The sequence below is a fragment of the Cygnus olor genome, chromosome Z (genome assembly GCF_009769625.2).
Source record: "Cygnus olor isolate bCygOlo1 chromosome Z, bCygOlo1.pri.v2, whole genome shotgun sequence".
Lineage (NCBI taxonomy): Eukaryota > Metazoa > Chordata > Aves > Anseriformes > Anatidae > Cygnus > Cygnus olor.
Genome location: NC_049198.1, coordinates 2,574,472 through 2,595,037, shown reverse-complemented (window position 1 = coordinate 2,595,037; position 20,566 = coordinate 2,574,472). Strand labels below are relative to the sequence as shown.

The 20,566-nt window shown below is 38.2% G+C and overlaps 1 protein-coding gene across 12 annotated transcripts in view; it reads right to left on the bottom strand.

Moving 5' to 3' along the window:
• DYM (dymeclin) overlaps window positions 1-20,566 on the bottom strand; it is a 205,903-nt gene that overhangs the window by 41,129 nt on the left and 144,208 nt on the right. The window lies entirely within an intron of this gene.

The window sequence follows — 20,566 nt, the reverse complement described above, 5'->3', positions numbered from 1 at the left end:
TAAAAGGTTAGTGTGCCTTTTTCCATTGTAAAATATATTAGGTAATAAAGACAATGCATAGGCAATTATTACTAATGGAGCTATTAGCTGATTAATGTCTCAATGGTGAACTAATCTAGCATGCCTGAATATCTGGAAAGAGATCTGTTTTCTCCTGTAATAACCAAAATCTTAAATGAATGCATTGCACTCTAGTATTCAGCCCCATAGTTTGATTTTCTCAACAGGAACCATAATCTCATCCCAAAGAGCAAATATCGTAACCAAATTTATTAAGGGTTAAAAGAACATAAGTCTTTTCAATACTTCCTCTCTTAGGTAAAAGCAGTTCAACATCAATTTAGTTTCATACATTTTACTTTTGGTCCCTTATCAGGGGGAAGTACGGGATAGGGAATAGGGAGAAGAAGAGAGGTGGAAACAGGAAGAAAAATCAGAAAAATAAAAAGTGGCTGTCAAAAAGGGAAGCAGCAATGACTAAGGAGGAAAACTGACTGCATCAAAACACATGGTACCTTGAACGTTTGCCTCTGTCCTGTTCTCCACACTTTGTTCCTGGCCTTTTTTTCTTTTCTTTTTTTTTTTTTTAAATTCAGCATTGAAGAACACTTACAATAAATGAAAAAATAAATCACCTTTGCAGTTCACTAAGCCATAATGCTCAAGATAAACTTGTAGAGCTTTTCATCTTGTCAATGCCTCTGACACGTCATTCCGGATGACTACTAAACTCAAACTCTCCAAGCTGAACAACCTGCCACCAGGCACAAGCTTGCATGCGTGTTGGCACTGCCTAACCATGGGCAGCCTGCTGGGTTTCTCTCCTCGGGCTGCACATCAGGATATGCCTGATTAGGTTGTTCAGGCTGGAGAGCTGCCCTCCCCAGGGACAGGGGAAAAAGGCACATCTACTTTGTTCCTATCACTAGGTCTCCCCACCACATCAAACATCAGACTTTACAGGTCTGGCCAGAATGTGAATCATGCCAAACCGGCTTGAGCTTTTCTGCTGGGTACGAACACTGAAACCACTGGCACCTACTTTTGCCGATTACCTGCAAAGTAGTCATTTTCTGAGTTATCGTAAGACACTTAAATACTTCATAATGAGGCTGTACTTGCAACAGCATTTTGTTGGACTGTCATTCAATCTGTACCCAGCTGAGTTATTTTCTATTATAGGGTAGCGTTGTAGAAATCATCACTTGTCAGATAAATGCCACTGCTCTTACCAAGGCAGAAGAGACTACAGGAACTTGTCACTATCCTGGTTAGACTCATATAAAGAGCAAAAATCTTTGCTACCACTTTGCTCTACTTTCAATTCAAAGCAAAGATATGTAATGACAGTTTCTTCCTGCAAGCACAGATAGGGCAGAAGGCTGCATCGTTCCCTTAACCCGCTCCTCCAGCTCTTCCACTGCACTGGGAACTGCAGAGAAGGGGATGCCTGTTCTCATATTGCTGCTGAAACAAAGCAGCACTGCAATCCAGTTATCCCCACAGCTTGTCTTCTGCATGTACAAAGGAAATTTGTGATGACATTTTTTTTTTTTTTGCTTTCTTGAAGAAACAATATTTGGTGTGCACTCCGAATAAATTTTATTCTTTAATAACGATGTCTGGCTGACTGTGGAGGTCACAGATTCCTTTCTGAACATGAGGATCTCCTCTTTTTTTAATGACTTTGCCTCAACCACCGTAGCTAACAATGTTAGCAAAAACCCTTACAAACCTGATCACTGCAGCTACTTAATCTGTCAACGGGATCATATTCTTCTTTGACAGAAACAATCCTTACATTCAAAATGCAGGTGGTTCCTCTCTGGTTTTCTAGTTAGAATGCTCTGAAATAGCATCCCAGTTAGATGCTCTGAAATGCATATTATTAAGAATACTGGACAAAAACTGAAGTAACTGCTTCAGCTGGAATCTGGAAAAAAAAATCTAGACCTGGTTAACTCATCAGTTGAGTGATACTTGCCTATCAACTTGGACTTATTTCAGAATATGCTATATTATGGTGGCATTTTAAAAAGCTCTGAGCATTACATTAATTCACTTCTCAATGTAGCAGGATGATCTAGTGGCTGAAATGCTATCCTAAGCCAGAGAGGGCATAACTTGTGCAGACTTCCTCTGTGATCGTGCATAAATCCCACGTCCCTTTGTGCCTGCATTCCTTGCCTACAAATGGGAGTAGGGGTACTTCCCAAAGTCACCATGTTGGCATCAGCATGCGTATGTTAGAAGAGCAAGGTGTTTTGTCACTATGGTACATGCACTCCACAAGCATTTGAAACCAGACATTAAACTTAAAAGAATGCTTCCATTTCTTTAAGACTTTATTTTGGTACCTGTCAGGCAACTCAAAAAGTTGTAAGAAACTGTTGAACAGCTGTACATCTGGTCTAAGAATACCTTACATGAGGAATGGGATTTGCTAAGAGCACCTCTTCCATCTAAAGCCTCCCAGAAACATTAGGACTCAGAATCAAGTGAGATCTCTTCAGCTACCAGAAAGAGAACAATCCACTCAACTGCTTTTCAAAAACTAAATGCTTTTAAATAAAGTGTGTTCATCTTTAAACAGGGGAATATAGGTAGTTTAAGCAGAAATTGCTGTTAACTGTATTATCATCGACAAACATGTTATTTCACGAAAAGGCAGGCTGCTATTGGTGAACTTCAAATAATTAGCAGTTACCATAGGTTATTGCTCATTAATAGTATTTAAAGTTTTTAAAAGCTGATGGTCAGAACCAACAGTCTGTTTTTGAGCTACTATGTTCTAGGTGAAAAACCTGGGACCAAAATGCAGCTACAATGAAAATTGTTGCCTGTAACTCACTATACCAAAAGCAATCACGTATAAGAAGAATGAACTCCATAAAAAACAGAGACGTGGGACTGAATCCTGGTATCACTTATACGTTATCTGGAGAGCTGTACGCTCCTATAATTAGCGATTAAAGCATTTGTAAAGGCTTAGAAGTTTTCAAAACAGGAAAAAACAAGCAGAAAGCCAAGGACAGCATTTGAATGAGACAATGGAGAAATGCTGTAAGAGCTGATAAAATGTTGCGTGCTTTTGTTGCTCTATATCAACAGTATCAAGCCACAGCACCTCTGCATCTAGACGTGGCATCAATAAAGATATAAGTAAGGTTACAAAAACATTTCGCAGTTGAAGAGAAAAAGTTTATCATGCTGCAGATTAACTTCCAGACCAGCTGAACCCAGCTGAAATGCAGAACACGTATCTGCATTTCAAGACATCATCCACAGCAACCTTGTGAGAATACTGTTTTGGACTGGATTGGCTGCTATATGAAAAGAAAAGCCAGGCATTGATTTGGGGGGACAGGTAGACAAGATTCGATCTATTAAACAGCACATTTAAGTGAGGGAGTAGTTAAAAGTAATGGCATCTTCCTATTGCTTATAATTGACAAATTCAAAATGCCATTCACATTTAAAATAACTACAGCATTCCTTTACAAAACAGTTCTTGGGATAATGCCTCTATCGATAACCATGAGTACCACTCTTCCCTGCATTTTTATGCCCATAGAAATAATTATATTAATCATTAAAAGAAATGTGAAAGGTAAAGGCTTGGTAGCAACTTTTTGAGATGGAAATGTAGCCAAAAAAGGGGAAGGGAATATAGGCACAGCACTAACATTGCTGTAGGTAATCCTAGGTAACTTTCTTATGTTTCCTCCTCAGGATAGGAATTAAACGTGGTAACTTTTTGCAAAGATTTCAATTTTCCAACAGAAACAGCTAGGCAAGAGGCCAGAAGCCTGGTCATGTTCTGGTTGCACAAGGAACAAACCAGGCAACAAAAGACACAGAAGAGCCAGGTACAGCTCTGGGTAATCTGTGCCTCTCTTGTTAAAAGAAAAAGGAACAAACAAGTGATAATGCCAGAGAAAAGAAAATGGAAACAAGCTGACAGGATGAGGAAAACATGACCAGTGCAGAAATTAGAACATTATCTGCAGAAAAAGAACTTGAGTTCGATAAATACTAAAAAGAAACACAAATTCGATGTGCAAAGCCAAGGCAACCTGGAGCTGGATGTTAAAGTTTCGGACCATCCTGAAATACCATTGTTGGGCAAAGACTTCCATAGAATTTAATGATTACTTACTGCTAAAAGATACTGGAGTGCAAAAACAGTTCAAAACTACATGACTTGTGCAATGTGATACAGATACAAAGCAGCACAAATACGAACCCCCAAGCAAATGCTTCTAGTTAGGTTCCTTACAGGCATGTTCACCCCTAACAAGATAAAGCACCTAAATCACTCTATCAAGGATGCAAGAGCTTGGTGTCACCAAAAACCTGCTTTGGTTATCACAGAATCACAGAATTGTAGGGGTTGAAGGGACCTCCAGAGATCATTGGGTCCAACCCCTCCGGACAGGTTATGATACCTATCTTTCAGTTTTCCATGTGAACATTCCCAGTGCTTATCCTTGTCAATTAATTTGTCATTAAATTAATTTTAACATTTATAATAATGGAGAAATGGTTAAAAGTTCTGTTATGAATAAATGCAAATCTCCAGCCTCTAAACGTTAATAATTCTTAGGTGAATAAAGTAGGCCTCTCCACGTATCATCCACGTTAGCTTTCCTTAACCATCCCTCATAACTTACACTATGTAACTTACAGTTACTATACTATAGTCTAAAAAAAAAAAAAAAAAACAAGGCAAAACTATTCTGCTTTGTTTTCTTCTATGCTACTTTATATGGAAAATAACAGTCATTTGAGAATCAGAATTTCAGTCACTTGTGACATTAGGAAGGGACCTATATATGCAAGGGTGGACGTGAGGCTGTCTTTCAGGATGAAGTAAGCTTTGTATTAAGTTTCAGAGAAAGGAACGGTTTTTAAGATTTCTGGTAACCCAGGGAAGCCATTTTCTCCACAATTGCAGCCTGTGAATTCAGCAGCCAGATTTTCACTTCAGCCAGCCTTCAGCTGCCACACCAGATGTACTGTCACAGCAGAACTGATCCAAGCACTACTGTTCGTGCTACAGCCCCGAGCTGCTCCTCAGCCCCTCGCTTGAGCCTGGGTCTCCTTTTCCCTGGGTGCAGGCTGTAAGCCGAGTGCCGCCCTGGTGCTGGGTGGTACCCTGTGTATTTCATAGCAGGGATGCAAGCTGGATGTTGATACATTTCTCAATGACATTCTGCATTTTTGACCATTTACCCAGAAAGACGGCAAAGCTCTGTTGCAATCCAGCGAGGAAGCAGTCGCGGTACGGCAGGTCACTGCGTGGTACGGCAGGTCACTGCGCGCTGCTGGCCCTGTCAACAGCAGGGCTGGGGCTCGCAGCCTGCTGGACACCCCCTGCCAGCCTCAGGGTGCAGCCGTTCACACCTGAGCGGGATTAATGGTTCAACCGGCAACTGCAAGCTCACTGGAGCGACAGTTCAGCTGAATTCAAGGAAATATTTCAGTCTTGTTTTCAGGATAGACAACAAAATAATTACAACTTGCTTTAGGCTAAAAAGCACTGGCGCACAAACTTTAACCTCAACTCTTGTCCACATGTATTATAGTGTGATTAGGTATTTATTTATTACAAGCTAGGATTCACTTAAATGCAACTTTTTTTTTTTTTCCCTTTTCCCTTGTATATATAGTAACAGGCAATCCAATGCAAAAAATAACTGTAAAACTAATTTTACTTTGCAACTTATTTTATTTTTTAAATCAGAGATCTAACAGCATCATTTATTTTGTGGCAAGACCCTCTTGAATGCACTACACAACAATATGTATATGGATGCAGGACACCACTTTCTACTAAAAAGTCCCACTTCTCACTGACAGTGCACTCACATTGCATTGCAGCAATTTTCCAGCCAACTGATACTTTCAGATAAATAACTGCTATAGGTTTCTGCATGATGAAATGGCACAACAGCCACGCTATCAAAAAGGCAGTTATACAGTTAACACAATCTGAGGAGGAAGAAACTTATCTGCCTAAGAAAACAGCACTCTAGCAGAGATGGGTAATGCAATATGCTAGACCTGCACAATGTAAATAGGGTAAAAAAAACACACACACAAAGGAAAAAAGAAAAGGCACATCATATCGAAGTCTTAATCCAAGGAAACCTGATGAAATAAAGTGGAAATGTCACCTACAATATCAAAGAAATAGATGATGGAAACACAGGCTGACAAAAAGCCTGTACAAGCACAATCCTGAACTTACTGGTTATGACAACGAATGGCTTTTAGCAAGTAGTATCTTTCTGCCAGTAATAGGACGCCTTGACATCTGAATTCTCAAAAGTGCAAGTTTCTTTATGATGAAACTCAATGACTTTCGTTCACAATTGCCGACACTGCAGGCCCCTCGCTGGCTGAGCGATCAGCGCACACAGTATGCAAAGCTGCAAAGAAGCTACTTAAAGGAACTTTAGCTTGGTAATGACAGTCATGATGCTTCAATAGTTTCCTTCCTAGCAATTCCAGAATTTGAAGCAGTGGAACTCACTCTGACTTTACACGTTCCCAGCTAGCTCTGACTGCCCCCTCAAGGTCATCTGCTCCCTTTGCCTCTGAGCGAGCGCGATCCCTGTCCCAGCGCTGGGGAGGAAGAGTCACAGGAATGCACAGCAAGCTATGGAGACGATGCTCTGCTTACCAGGCACGGCTGTGTCACATTTGCGTTGCTGCATTTATTCGGTGGGGACCACCCACCCTGAGTTGTGGGGTTGAAAGCTACCATATGGGTGAGGGAATACAGAGAGAAAAGGTGAGGATGAAGGTTGCTCAGGCGACCTTATAAAGAGTGGCCTTTCTTCACTTCTGAGCCTCTTGCTGTGATACCTCAATGTAATTCTTCATACGGACTATTTTCAATGAAATTCCTCTCCCCCCACCCCCCACCCCCCAAAAAAAAAAAAAGAATTAGAAAACATAAAAGCTTGTAATTGTAATCAGCTACTACCTTCATGACATGAATACGACTTTAAAGGCAATTTTGTCTACAATGGAAAAACAAGGATAGACAGACTGTATACTGAACACCTGTCAAAAAGACAAAGAACACCAAATTAACCTCAGACAGACATTTTGCCATTCTTCTTTTTCCACCAGGGACAACCAAGAAGGAAAAATTTGGTAAACTGTTCCTGATCCATCAGCTGTGTGCACAGAAAAGTCTAGATGAATGGACAGCTTCAGTTCATTTCCCATCAGATTATTTCCAGCTAGCCTTATAGATGCTAAGGAGTACTTCAAGCGTTTATGTTTCTGGATATTCAGTAGTTAGCTCTTCCACACCTGCTTGTAATGCAGCTATTATAAACTCCAGTGTGATATACTCTTTTGTGTGGAATAGACAAGTTAGCACTCCAGGGAATTTCACCTTGATAACACAATTTAACAGCATCCACAATTATAATGATATAAACTTCCCTTTCCTCTTTGCAGGGGAATTTCTACAGCTAAATAGTTTCAAATAATTTACTTTATTTTTAGTTACTTTAAGAGAAGCATATGTATCTTGTTTGTATTAGCTTTGGGGAGCTTCCAAGAGAGCTGTCTGAATTTCCTGCATTTTCAGCAGAAAATAAAACCTTCAACAAAATAAACTTGCTTTGCCAAAGGAGTGGAAGCATGGAGGGGAGAGAAGGAAGTGCATACGAAAGCTGGTCTTACATTCATTGTACAAATGAATTCAAAGCCAATCGTTAAGTGACAGAAATCTTATCTTTGTCTATCTATTTTACTGGCAGATATGCAGCACAATACCCTGTCTGTTGTATGTCAAACCCAGATAACTTTTGGCCATAACGTTAACTTGTAGGAGAGTAGATATTAAGTGAAAAAATTGCAGGGCTTGTACGGAATAGAACCTCAAAAACTAACCCAGTCAACTCTGATACTGCTTAAAACTGGAAGTACGGCTGTCACACTGGGAGCAAAGTTTGTTGCCAGACACTTCACTAAATAAGCTTACCATCCTGACACTCACTATCACTGCTTTCCTGAATAATTAAAAGAAGAGCAGATTTGCAGCGCTCTCACCATTTTGTCAAGCCAGCCCATGTGTAACCTGGTAATGCAACGTTTCCCAAATACATGCTTTCACCCCATATCAATGCAAAACACCAGGACAGCCTGCAACAAGGTTATGCTGGAAGAAATGCTGTGGTGGTGTATCCTGTGCCAGCTACAACAGCCAGTGAGCAGCCTGCTCCAAGGAAAAACAGGGAGGACACCTGCCATGGTAAGAAGTCCAACCACATCAATACTTTGAAAATTTGTTTGCCACAGGGTTTGACAATACCCATGGACCAAGAACATATAGATTTGTTTCTGAGGACATGCATATATCTGAGCAAAGATGCAATTCTTTTATTGGTACTTTTATTGGTACTTCCCATGCAACTTCATGGTACTGTGTTTATTATCTGGGCAGCCCATAGCTATGCCATGACTCATCTCCTGGCCACTTCTTCACCTTCACCTCTCCTTCCATCCAGGCACTTGCTATCTTTCAAATTCCAGTCCTAAAACACTTTATGATGAAATACTTTAACTTATCCCTACCCTTATCCCTACCCTCCTACGAAATCCGGTTCCCAAATCAACCAGAATTTTCTATTAGACATTGGCCTAAAATCCGTTAGTGTTTCAGTGGTTCTTGGTGATGCTTCACACACTGACTGCACTGTGCACATGCTCCCTGCTCACCAAGGATTTTACAATTGGGAAGTCTGTTTGTTTTAATTCTTGTACTGTGTGTTATCGTGCGAAACTAATAGTGGCATGGGAAGTTACTCTGCTGAAACTGTTTGCCAGCTAACTGCTTCACCAAACGAACAGTGAAGTATATTCACTGCCTTTATTGAGAGCATCTCTTCTGGCAGCACAGCAAAGCTTCAGGAGGAGGGACAGCTGGTGATACCACGTGCCAAACCCACAGTCTGGTTATTAGGGAGATGTGATCCACAGGTCTCTCACTTCCTAGGGGAATGCTATGACTACTAAGCTGTTCTGTAACTGGGAGCTTCTTCACTTTAAAAGGAAAGAACAAGCAGCCATTTAGACCCAAAGGGATGATGAGGCACCCGAGTGCAGGAGAGTCAGGCTTTGGCATTTTTGTTAGACTGGGATTCAGTATCACAGCTGCATGAAGTGTTTTATTCCACAGAATGGGACTATGGACAGTCCTCCCAGCTTTGGCATTTCATCCCAGCCTACTGACCCCAGCTTTGGATCCCAAACTCCATTTTTGGGAACCTCCCATTTAATTCAAGTGCTGAATTCCACATGCACAAGTCTCCTTTCCCAGTAATTTCCAATGCCAAAATGACAAATCAAACATACAGACCAAACAAAACTATTTTCACTCCAGCTTTCTCAGTAAAAGACTATGGAAGGCATTTACTCAAGGTCAAACTTCAGAGCTTCACTAGCACAGTGAAGCTCCGGCACGAGGGGATCCACCACAGCACCCAGAATAGCTGACAGTCAAAGGGCTCCGACAGGGCCCCCGACACTGCCCATGCAAGAACACAGTCATTCTGTGCAACTGTGACAACAAAAAGCAAACAGCATTTAGTAGAACTAAACCCGGTCTTTTTACTACATCCCACCAAACATGGAAGGCAACTGTTTTCTGGAAAGATGTTAAGGACAATGTTCTTACTAAAAAAAAATAATGTTTGAACTGTGAATCTGTATTGTTCTCAAATCATGCTTGAAATAATAATGAGGTTTTCTTGCTATTGAAAGGAAACATACTCCTTAAAAATTCTGTTTCTCCTTGAAACTATGCAGTATTCCCTAGAGGTATGTGAAGATTTTGTTTAGTTTGACTGGTAGAACAGGAAAGGACAAGTTCCACATGAAACCCTACCTCCACCATACAAAGGTAAGTAGATCATCATGTTAAAAGGTTTTAATTAGCAGAACCTGTCCATCTTGAGTAGAGTTCACGGACTTTAAAGATGTTACTCAAGTGAAAAAAGTTTCTGATTCCACCACTCCACATACAGCTTAGCTATAAAATGTCACCAGCAAAACTGTTAGGAGGTGTTATGCAATAATTACTGCTACGTGAACTGAAACTCTGACACTTCCTAATTCGTTTTTTAAATTGCATGGCAGGTCTTACATAATACTCACATAAAGTTTCACATTTTGGCATTTAATATGTGAGTGCTACCTAATGAAATCTCTAGACCTAAAATCTTGTTCCTTAAAGATGACTTCTGACAAATGTCCTTGGAGCAAGTGATCCTCCAAAAAGGAACACACTTAACATTTTTTGCATTCTTCTCTTATGTGATATTCAGCTAAATATAGAAGCCCTTATTTCTATCATGAAGAAAAATAACATGGAAAAATATTACATCTTGCAAAAAAAGACATCAGACAGATCAACGTGCAACTTAATCCAAACAGTTTTCTTCACACTTTTCCTTCACACCTCCCAAACTTTCCTCTGTACAGGACACCACAGTTACAGGAATGTAACTGATCCGCTATTTCCTTGTAGTCTCTTCATTTATGCATCATCTCTGGCTACATTAACAACTATTTTCTTTCACCCTTGTTATTATATTTGGCAGTAACAACTATGGCATTCATTGCAAAATACATACACATCTAAGAACACGTTTCTAATAAAACAACAACTGTCATTCAAAAAAATCACTCACTGCTATAGACCTATCTTCGATGTCTAAGTAATTTTAATTGAGAAAGTATAAAAACTGAATAAATATCAACCCCTCACTTAAGCTGTCAACTACACAGAAGCTGAATTTAGAAATTCTGCACTGGTTCCCCAGTGATTACCTACTGTGTTTCAGCATCTTTGCTGTGACATTCAAAAACCATCATTGCTTTGTATGTATGACAGTTGCGTTCCATTGAAAGCACCTCTGAGCATTTTTGACTCTACTGAAGAGAAGAAACATCATGACTGAGACTGTGGAATCCAAGTCCTCAAAAATGAACATGGACTGCATCAAGTTTCCATAATTTCCATAACAATCTAAGTGGAAAACTGCTTATTACTTTGCCTAATAGCATTCACTAAAAATACTTTGAAAACAATCAAATGTCAAGTTACTTGTGAGGAACATTTAAATGGATGGACAGGAACCAGGTGATCAATGATCCCAAAAGCACCACACATTTCAGCTGTCTGAATGTAACGTGCAGGAGCTGGGAAAGATCTTACGCTTCCTATGATGCGTGTAATGCCAGTGGGACAAGAGTCAGTGCTACTCACAACGCAGTCAGCAGCCAAAGAACTCTGCATTTTTGCCTTTAGGGTAAAATTGCTATTGAAATTTCTGTAGGAGGCATAAGAAAGTCTGAAGGAGTTTGCAGAGCAGACATTTCACGTCATTACAGTATGGGGAACATCATGCAAGCACGCGAAGCAGTGTTCTGCCAAGGCCACCCATACTCCTCTCGTGGCTTCTCAGTGTGAGACTGCTGGCATGCTCAAACAAGAAGCATCGCTGCAAAGGTAAATTGAGTTGAACAAGATAAGAACAGGAAATCACCATAAATAAATAAATAAAAAATGTAAACAGCCTCCTGAGAATATTAGCCACATTCAAAGATAAAAATATAGTTGATTGAGCTAGCTGCTGTTCATACAGAAGGTGAAAACGTGCACATAAAATTTTTGATGATGATGATGCAGTACTCTTTGTACACTGTAGCTCCTTAAAAGTTAAAAAGTGCACAATACAAATTTCAGGTCCCAGATAACAGATGCTTGACAAGGGATTACAGGGCAAGATGCCCAAACTGTTGTAAATAGGAATATGCTGCTTTACAGCCATCATTTTACCCCAGAGCTGAAGCTAAATCACAAGCAGTGCTTTTATTTCTTCTGATATATTAGGATATAATAGCATGGTTAGAAAAGCAATTCAGATATACAACTGTTTATGAGACTACTTTATGTGCATACTATGCTCATCCTAAATCTTTCAGTGTTATTAAATACTTTGAAAATTCAGGAGGATAGATAAAGATGTAAGAAATCTATCCTATTAAAAGGAGAAGCTGCATTATTGGTCTTTGAAGTGGTTGGCAATCTAAAGAATCTATAGGTAAGCTCTTCCCTATGTTATAACACACCATTTTTATGTTTTCCTCTTCCCTTGCCATCCCTTCAGAACTGGCCATGGCTTGTAACAGTACAATTTATTCCATAAAGCGTAAGATGGGTCTAAAAATCCTCTATACGCAAATTACAAGAACTGCTCTCAGAGATTAAATAAAATGCAAATAGGAAGGAGATGAGAAATAGCGTTTAGAGAGCTGATAGTAGACAAAACAAATACATGGAGTAACTTTTAGACAAATGTTTTTACTATATTCCAACTTATTTTTAAAGTCATTCCCCTGGACACTGGATAAGGGTCCTGCATCAATTCTGATAAACACAGAAGTTGATGAGCAGTGCTCAGCTTCCTGTCTAATGGTCTGGAAGCATACACCAGCCATAGCCTGAATGCTGAAAAATGAACCTTCAGCTGAGATTCAGAAAAGCCAAAACCCACAGAAAATAATTCTAGGAGTCTGTGTACACAGCTACCCATTAAAAAAATGAAATATAATCAACAGATGACATTTTTTCAAATGTTGAGGCAAAACACTCTTCATAGAAATATGGAAAAAATGCATTATCCAACTAAATAAAATTTCCTGAAATATTTATGAAGACTCCTCTATTTTGGGACAAAATTTAATTTTGTGCAGCCTGGTTCATTATACAAAGCAGTGACACACATAGGTAAGATGAGAGGTAACTGTGTTTGAAAGACAGAGACGCATTTGTGTATGTTGTACATCTGTCCTGGAGTCAGTCAATTGTTCTACACCAAAGTCCTATAAGCTACTGCCATTATTTACCTACAAATAAGGCAAAGTTTTCTAATGAACTCTAATGATCAGATAGAGTCCACTGCACCATGTGACAGTGAATCTTTGGTGAAAAAAATAATTTTATGTTTCTGAAAAATTCAATAAAGTTTTTTTTTACCTGGGGAACGTGACAGGATTCTTCCATGATCCTGATATATCAGAATCTTAAAGATTCATGTGGTAATGGGAAAACCTGCAATTATTTGTTCAGACCCCAATTTTTGTTTTTCTCTGCATTGCATAAGCACCTAATTTCTTTGCAAGTGCTGTGAATAAGTTGCTAATAAGTAATGTAAAAACTTGCCTTTAGGAACTGCAACAGACATTCCCTTTTCAGTTTATTTGGAGAGAAGGTATGTAGTTGAAACTTTTACTTCTGTTGCAAAGAAAACCTTAACTCTAACCTGCAATGCTACAATCCATCTTCTATAGAATACGAGGGTTGTTTTTTGTTATCTGTAAACCGTTTCTTTAAGGTCAAGTGTTTGGGTTAGCATGCACACAAATGCTCAAGTGGAGCAGACTCTGTACATGCTGTACCAGCTTTATATCAAGAAAAATGCAGCAGAACACATTATCTTTGAGGATGCCATATACTTCAGTGGCAGTCCGCAGATCACTCAGCTTTGGCTCAAGCCTAAATATGTACACGAGCAGTTCTAGAAAACCTTTACCACATTCCAGTAACATACCTGAATGGCAATAAAAAAAAGTCTTACTCCTCTCAACTTTGTTTCAAAGTATCGCAGGCAATCACATGCATCTCCCAGCAGAATATGGGATAAGGATACAGCAGGCCTAAATAAAGGCCTGTTAGAGCCTTTTCTCTTTATGAATGTTTTAAAAGACACTTCCCTGAAATGGTTTTATGTTTGTTATTTCACTGGCAGAAAAATGATGTAGAATGACTATCTTTTTTTTTCTTTTTAAAAATGTCTTTGCCCTTTAAAAAGTTCATTAGTTTTTACATAAATTAAGTGCATGTACAAAAAAAATCCCCAGAAAATACCACCTGTTGTTGCTTTAAAATTAAAGTTGCAGGGTTAAATCCTCCACAGGCAGATATCATGATAAAGACGGGAAACATAGGACTTCCCTTATCCCAATGGATACACGTGTGTTAGCATACAATTTAATTACAAATTTGTGTAACTATTATTACAGAGTCCTTGAAGTGCCATGTTTTTATCTAATTCATAGCATGTTAAGCATCATTACTTTTTGTCCAATATCTGGGTAATTCTTCCTGTAATTAAGCAATTCTGTGGAAAAATTCATGCTCACAAAATTAATTTTATATATGAAATGTGCAAAATGCTCCTCTCTCTCTTAGTTCCTAAACCATGAAGAAATGAGAAACTTCATGTGAATCACTGATTACATGAAGGAGAAACAGAAGCTCATCTTTCCAATTATTTCTGTGAAAAGCATCAGGGTGACTTTACAATGCCCCCAAAAAACAAAAACAGAGACTGTTCTAGATTTCTGTGGCTATACCTTATAGACATCTGTTTTGACAGGTTTTTCACAAAGTTGGTTCACAGAGGATAAGAATCCTCCACTTCCAATAGGAGTAAACAAAACTAAAATCCTCTGTTCTGCATTTTTTTAATATTGCTTTTTAGGTGGGGTAATGAGGAAATTAGTTTTCAGTAAGCAGCTTGTTTTGCTACATGTGATGTTCTTTATGGGCAGCGGGAGAGGAACCAACCCTGGCAGGGTATTTCTGATTTTGAATTTTTGCCTCTTTCAGTGATTTTCCTTCTCCAAACCATTTTTTTTTTCTCACTTCATACTAAGACTGTCTTTCAATCTTACCAACTCGTTCCTTCTAAAGAATTCCACTTTCCTTCAGCCCATCATTTGGTCCCTTGGCCACCCACACTGCCAATTAACAGCAGTTAACTTGCATGACATTAAAGGTAATATTGCAGTATGCTGTCCAGAGGGACACTGCATCTCCAAGAAGATAAATTTTAAGTTGATGGGACTGTGGTTCTGTAACTTGGACACAGTTGGAGTAAGTGTGGCTCTGTATATGTCAAAAAGGTCCCATTTTAAATTCCATACGCTTCAATTCAGGCAGACTTAAGTAGAAATTTGACAGATAAACAGTTTCACACGTGGTTTTATCCACAGTCTGAACTGCACTATCTACCTCTTACTGTCTTTTTCAAATAACTAAATTTTGACTTAATTTAAGTTCTCACACCTTCCTCCTCTAGCGGTATTTCAAATTCCAGATCATAGATATCTGCAGTGAAGGAATCTGAAGAAGTCTGTTACTTTTTTTTTTCCAAGATAGCTTTATTATTAACTTTAGAACAACATCCAATTAAAATACTCAAAAAACTCAATGGTTAGCCTATGTGTCCCCATAAAATATGAAGAGAAGTGGATGGAAATAGGAGGTGAAACATCAGAAAGTTCTAATGTTTCACCAATATCTCACACAGAAAAGAAGTAACATAAAAAGATTCCAGTTAAGCATTTAGTACCGAACAGTCTGAAAGGGTTTGAACAGATTTCCTTCTGTGTCCATTTCCTTCACTTTATAAGGCTGCATGTTTAAAAAAAGAATTACTGAGATGTTTATAACATATGGAAACATACTTCTGGTTTTTAAGCATTACATTTTTCAATCAAAACCTTGCTTGAGGAACACTAAAAGTTTGTTTTACTACATTGTTGAAATACATAGAAGTTACAAAAATAAATTGTACTCTTTCCAGAAATGCTGTGCTTTGGAGAGCTACTGCACTTTTTTTTTTGTTTGTTTTTTTCTGTTTGTCTATGGATGTTTGACAAAGCCCAACCACACTGAACCATCAACTTCTCCTGAAAACCTCTGAACAAACCCACGCATGTGAAGGACTGGGAGATGCACACACTACTGGTGGCTGCACTTAGGCTTTCCTGGAATTGATGAGGCCATCCATGGGCCTATTCGAAACATACTTTGATTTACTTGTTGGCAGAACACCATCTGAAGACCATAATAACAAATAAAGATGCTTCTGAAGATCAGTACTGTTACTTTTTTCATCCAAGCACTTCAAAATTCTTCATCAGTCTGAACTGAGCAAATGTTGTCTTACAAGGTAGTAATAAACAGTATTTACAGAAAGACTTGTGAAGTCTCTCTCTTAATGGTGATATACTGTATCTACAGCTTATGCCGTGTCACACTTCAGGCCCTTCTAAAATCACTGTATACATCAGGATTCTAGGTCTCCCAAACGCAAGTAGCTGCACAGTAGAAAATCAGTGCACAAAATTCTACTCTTTAATCTGGGGAGGTGCGAAGGGCCCCTGAGACAGCGCTCATCCTTTTCTAAAACAAATTTTAGCAACTTCTTTAGCTACAATCACCCTCTACTTTATGAACACTTACATAAGTGGTCTTATCTAAAAATGTCTTCTGAGAACAAACATGCAAACTAGTGTTATCAGTTATACTCTTTTACTGCAAAATAATGACAATGCCCCAGAACTATATAACTAGTAGAGAAGGGAAATAAGAGAAAAGGTTTTGAAGTTTGCCCTTCTTCAAATGTGCGTAATGACTAAAACAACGGGCTTTTAGAAGACCGCAGTAGCTGCTTGTATTCCTAATGTTGGAAGTTCTTTCCACTTGTCACATTCTGTTCTCGTCTCATAGATCTGAAGAATGAACCATTTTTAATCAGATGATCATAAGATGCTGCTGAAACACTGAATGTTCTAAAATCAATACAGGTAATACTATTTATCCTCAGAAATTCTCAACACCCAGGAAAATAAGTGAAATAACACTTAATGCAGTCTGTGTATGCAATACAAATACCAGATGAAACCTTTAAATGATACCAATGAGACTCCTGAATGATGAATGAAAAACATCTCTTTGAATCTGCAAATAACAATGTATTTGTCCAAAAGTCCTTCAACCACAAGTATATTATTTGCATGATAATGCAAAGACGAACTGCAAAAAACACTGGTCCTTTGTACTAATATTCGGAAGTTTAAACTGACTGAACTTCACTAATATTTTTAGCACAGGATTTTAAGATAGTCTGTTCTCTCTGTTTAAGGGTAATTTATGCAGCCTTTTCTCAGGAAAGTTTCCAATTCATTTCAAGGGAATAACTGACTAAGAATTCAGACGGAACTGCAGAAATTTGCTATTACCAAATACAAGAGCTTGCTTTAGATTTGGGTTAGGTTGGTTATTTCAGTCTATTCTGAAAAGACTATTTTTTGATGATGTAAAAATAGGGGTATTAGGTAAGAGAAATATTCTCTGAACTAAGATATACTTCATCTGAAGGAGGGTATGACTAATATTTAGAAAATGTATTTATAGCCCTTTGGCTCAATAATGGAGTAGAGACAGGCGTACCCAAGAATAACCTGATATTGAAAACGTCACTTTGGCTCATAAGCCATCAACTCAGATCAAAAAGCAGGTAACTTAGTACAAAACAAAGTGATCTGCATACTAAATACAGCTTAAATTGTTAGAATTCACATACTGTACAAAAACATTACAATATAATACTGGTTTACCACATACTACCTCAGTAAACAACAGCCTAGTAAAAGTATCTAAAAATTCACACAACATTGAAGTCGTTCAGACTATTAACTATTGAATGGCTAATGCAATCAAAAAATCTTACCAAGTTACTTAGTGATATATAATGGAGGAAAAGGTTGACAAAAATAGCATTTAAGAGACCTAAGCAGTGTGCTTTTTGTGAAAAGTAGGTGGCTTCTGAGTTTTTAAAACACATTACAAGAAAAGAAATGACCCTAGCTTTTCTTTTTGAGTATTTGTCATATATGGACATATCTCAACTAGGAGTCTTAATTTAATTTGGTAAAAAAACTCCTATTCTGCCAATGGTATATTCAATTCTACAGCTGAACAATTCATGCACATTTCGTATGTACGTAGCACTTACTGATAAGCAGTAGTTTTACAGACTACCAGCTAAACAATGTTAATTGCATCATACTAACTCTATTATGGCTGACCAGTTTATTTGGAAGTGGGTTTAATTTTATTTTTGCATCATTACTGAAGTCATCAGATGATCCCAGGGAAGACTTCCTATTTCTTCACAATAGCACACATTTATTAGAAAACACTTATGCCTGGTGGCAGGGTTCTGCATTAAACCACTTCTTTAGACCATTAAAAAAAAATTAGATAGAGCTGCAGCATATCCATGTAAGTAGAGAACATACGGTAGGGACACCAAAACACCACAGCTCATATTTACTGTTCAAATATTGTTCACGCTGATAGTGTTTCCTACATGGTGGATAGGCTAAAATTGTAAACTTATTTGCATGTTATCCTTTGTCAAAATACATCTGCATCACAAGACATCACAGCCTTAACTGAAATACCAAACTCTTACTTAGCTTATAACCAAGCTTATAATAAGCTTGGTTAGTACCCTGGAAGTGGCAGAACAAGATTTATATGACAACGTAACTGTAGACAAATATCATGGACAAAAGATTTTAGTCTACTGGTGTTAACATTATGTATTTCTACAACATTAATTTTGCTCTAGTTGTTTAGCAGAGCGATTACTACACTGCATATACTGAAAATAAGGCTTACTTCATCCTTTTGGATCAACAGTACTATCATCTTTCATCCACTGCAATTTAACTAAATACAGAAAATGTATAAGTTTTAGATTTGTTTCACTATATTTAAAAGAGAGACAATACTGCAGTTCATAGACCACATTTTAACATTTTATTTTTAGTAACCCCACATTTCTAAGATAAATATGGATACCTTACTTTTAAAAGACAATTTCTTTCTAGGGAGTAAAGGAAATAAGGGAACCTTTTAACATCTACCCATGCACAGGAGGGTGATTAGTTCAGTACTCTGTTTGAGAAACTAAATGAATGACTATTTATGAAGTACTTGCAGCTTTGAATATAATCAACTGTAATAACAAGATACAAGTTACAAAAAAATTCTTTTTTTTGAAACCACTTTTGTAATACTGCTTTTTAATAACCCTCATAATGGCCGAATTAGAAGGACCCCAACTGAAGTCATTCATCCCACATAAAACAAACATTGCTTTTTCTTCTTAGCTTTGTTTTACAAGCTACATTATTTCCAGATGACGCTTGAGGGGCCTAAGAGTTTCAAGAATTAGATGCTTAAATAGACAGCTGCTTTCTATTTACCATATAAATGAAGGATAAATCAAAGAAGAATCTAAATATTGGACTTAATTTAGCCCATTACAGAGCACAAACTGAGAAGGAAAAGAAAAACGAAATTCAGAAATCTCATCACACAAATGCAAAGTTTAATTCTTATTATTAGTACGAGAGAAAACCTCGTTGACATTTGCAGAATTCCAAGCCTCCATGTTACACTAGCTCTGCACAGCAGGTAAATTTAACTAGATTGGTAAGGAGCCAGGAAAAGAGTCAGCTCTGACTGGGAACTCTCACTGTACCACCAGGCTTTGCTACTGCAGACTTCCATACGTAGCTCACTGCATTCATATTGCCAACATGCATTAATTTCTATACCTCAGCTAACAAAGAAACAACAGATTTTGGACAGGAGTTTAAAGGATGGCTCTTCAAATAGTTAAGGGACTACACTTATACTACACTACGTTGTTTCTATCGCTGACAAAATTCCTCCACCATTGAAGTGCTGTTTAGGTGATAGTCCTGCATGTGAATTAAATGAAGATACCAGGACTAGACGGTTTATTTTTAGATTTTTTCCTAGCTTAAGCTTCAACTGGATAGAACAACAGGCTTAATTTTTATAGCCAAAATTCAGAAAAAAAAAAGATAGCCTATGTGGCTAGCCATCACCTTACCAACCCTATTTTCTCTTAATGTTATGCCACTAAAGCAAGGGAAGGCTGTAGGTAAAGCCCCCATGGATGGTGGTAGCTATCCTGAGAGAAGAACTCCTAGCAGATGGCAGTGGCGGGTGCTCAGAACCATGAACCCTGCCATGGGTGTTGAGTGATTCTGGAAATGTGCTCCAAGGAGTTTTCATTTAACTGCTAAGCCTTCAAGGCCACCACCAATAAACAAGAGGTCGGGCTCCCACTGCCATAAAAGCTCTTATCCCTGTGTTGCATTAGATGATGCTGAAATAAATTTAGAAACTTAATTAAAACTATGTAGCCAAATACATACCAAAGACCCAAGTGACGATGCATATCAAAATGTTTGGAACTAAAACTGATCCTACAGTTGATTTTATTTTTTTTTTAATTGAAATAGGGACTGAATTCTGAATCCCTGACTTAAGCTCACCAAAATTTAAAATTCTCCCTCGCTCCCTTGACATAGTTAAGGAGAATCCCTCGTTACCAGCTGCAGCATACCAACTGTCAAAGTGCTCAAAAATCATACACAATCCTAAGAAATTCTTGAAAAGCAACAGTTTGGGCAGATGGTAGCTCCAACGACAGGTCTGATGTGCTATTTTCTGAGGGAAGGTAGCATGCCCCTAGGTATGCTGCTACATATATTTGTATCGTGATATAACAGATGTCATTAGGTTGTAATAAAATTACAAAGAAAAATCACTGATATGTTTACTTAAGTAATTTGT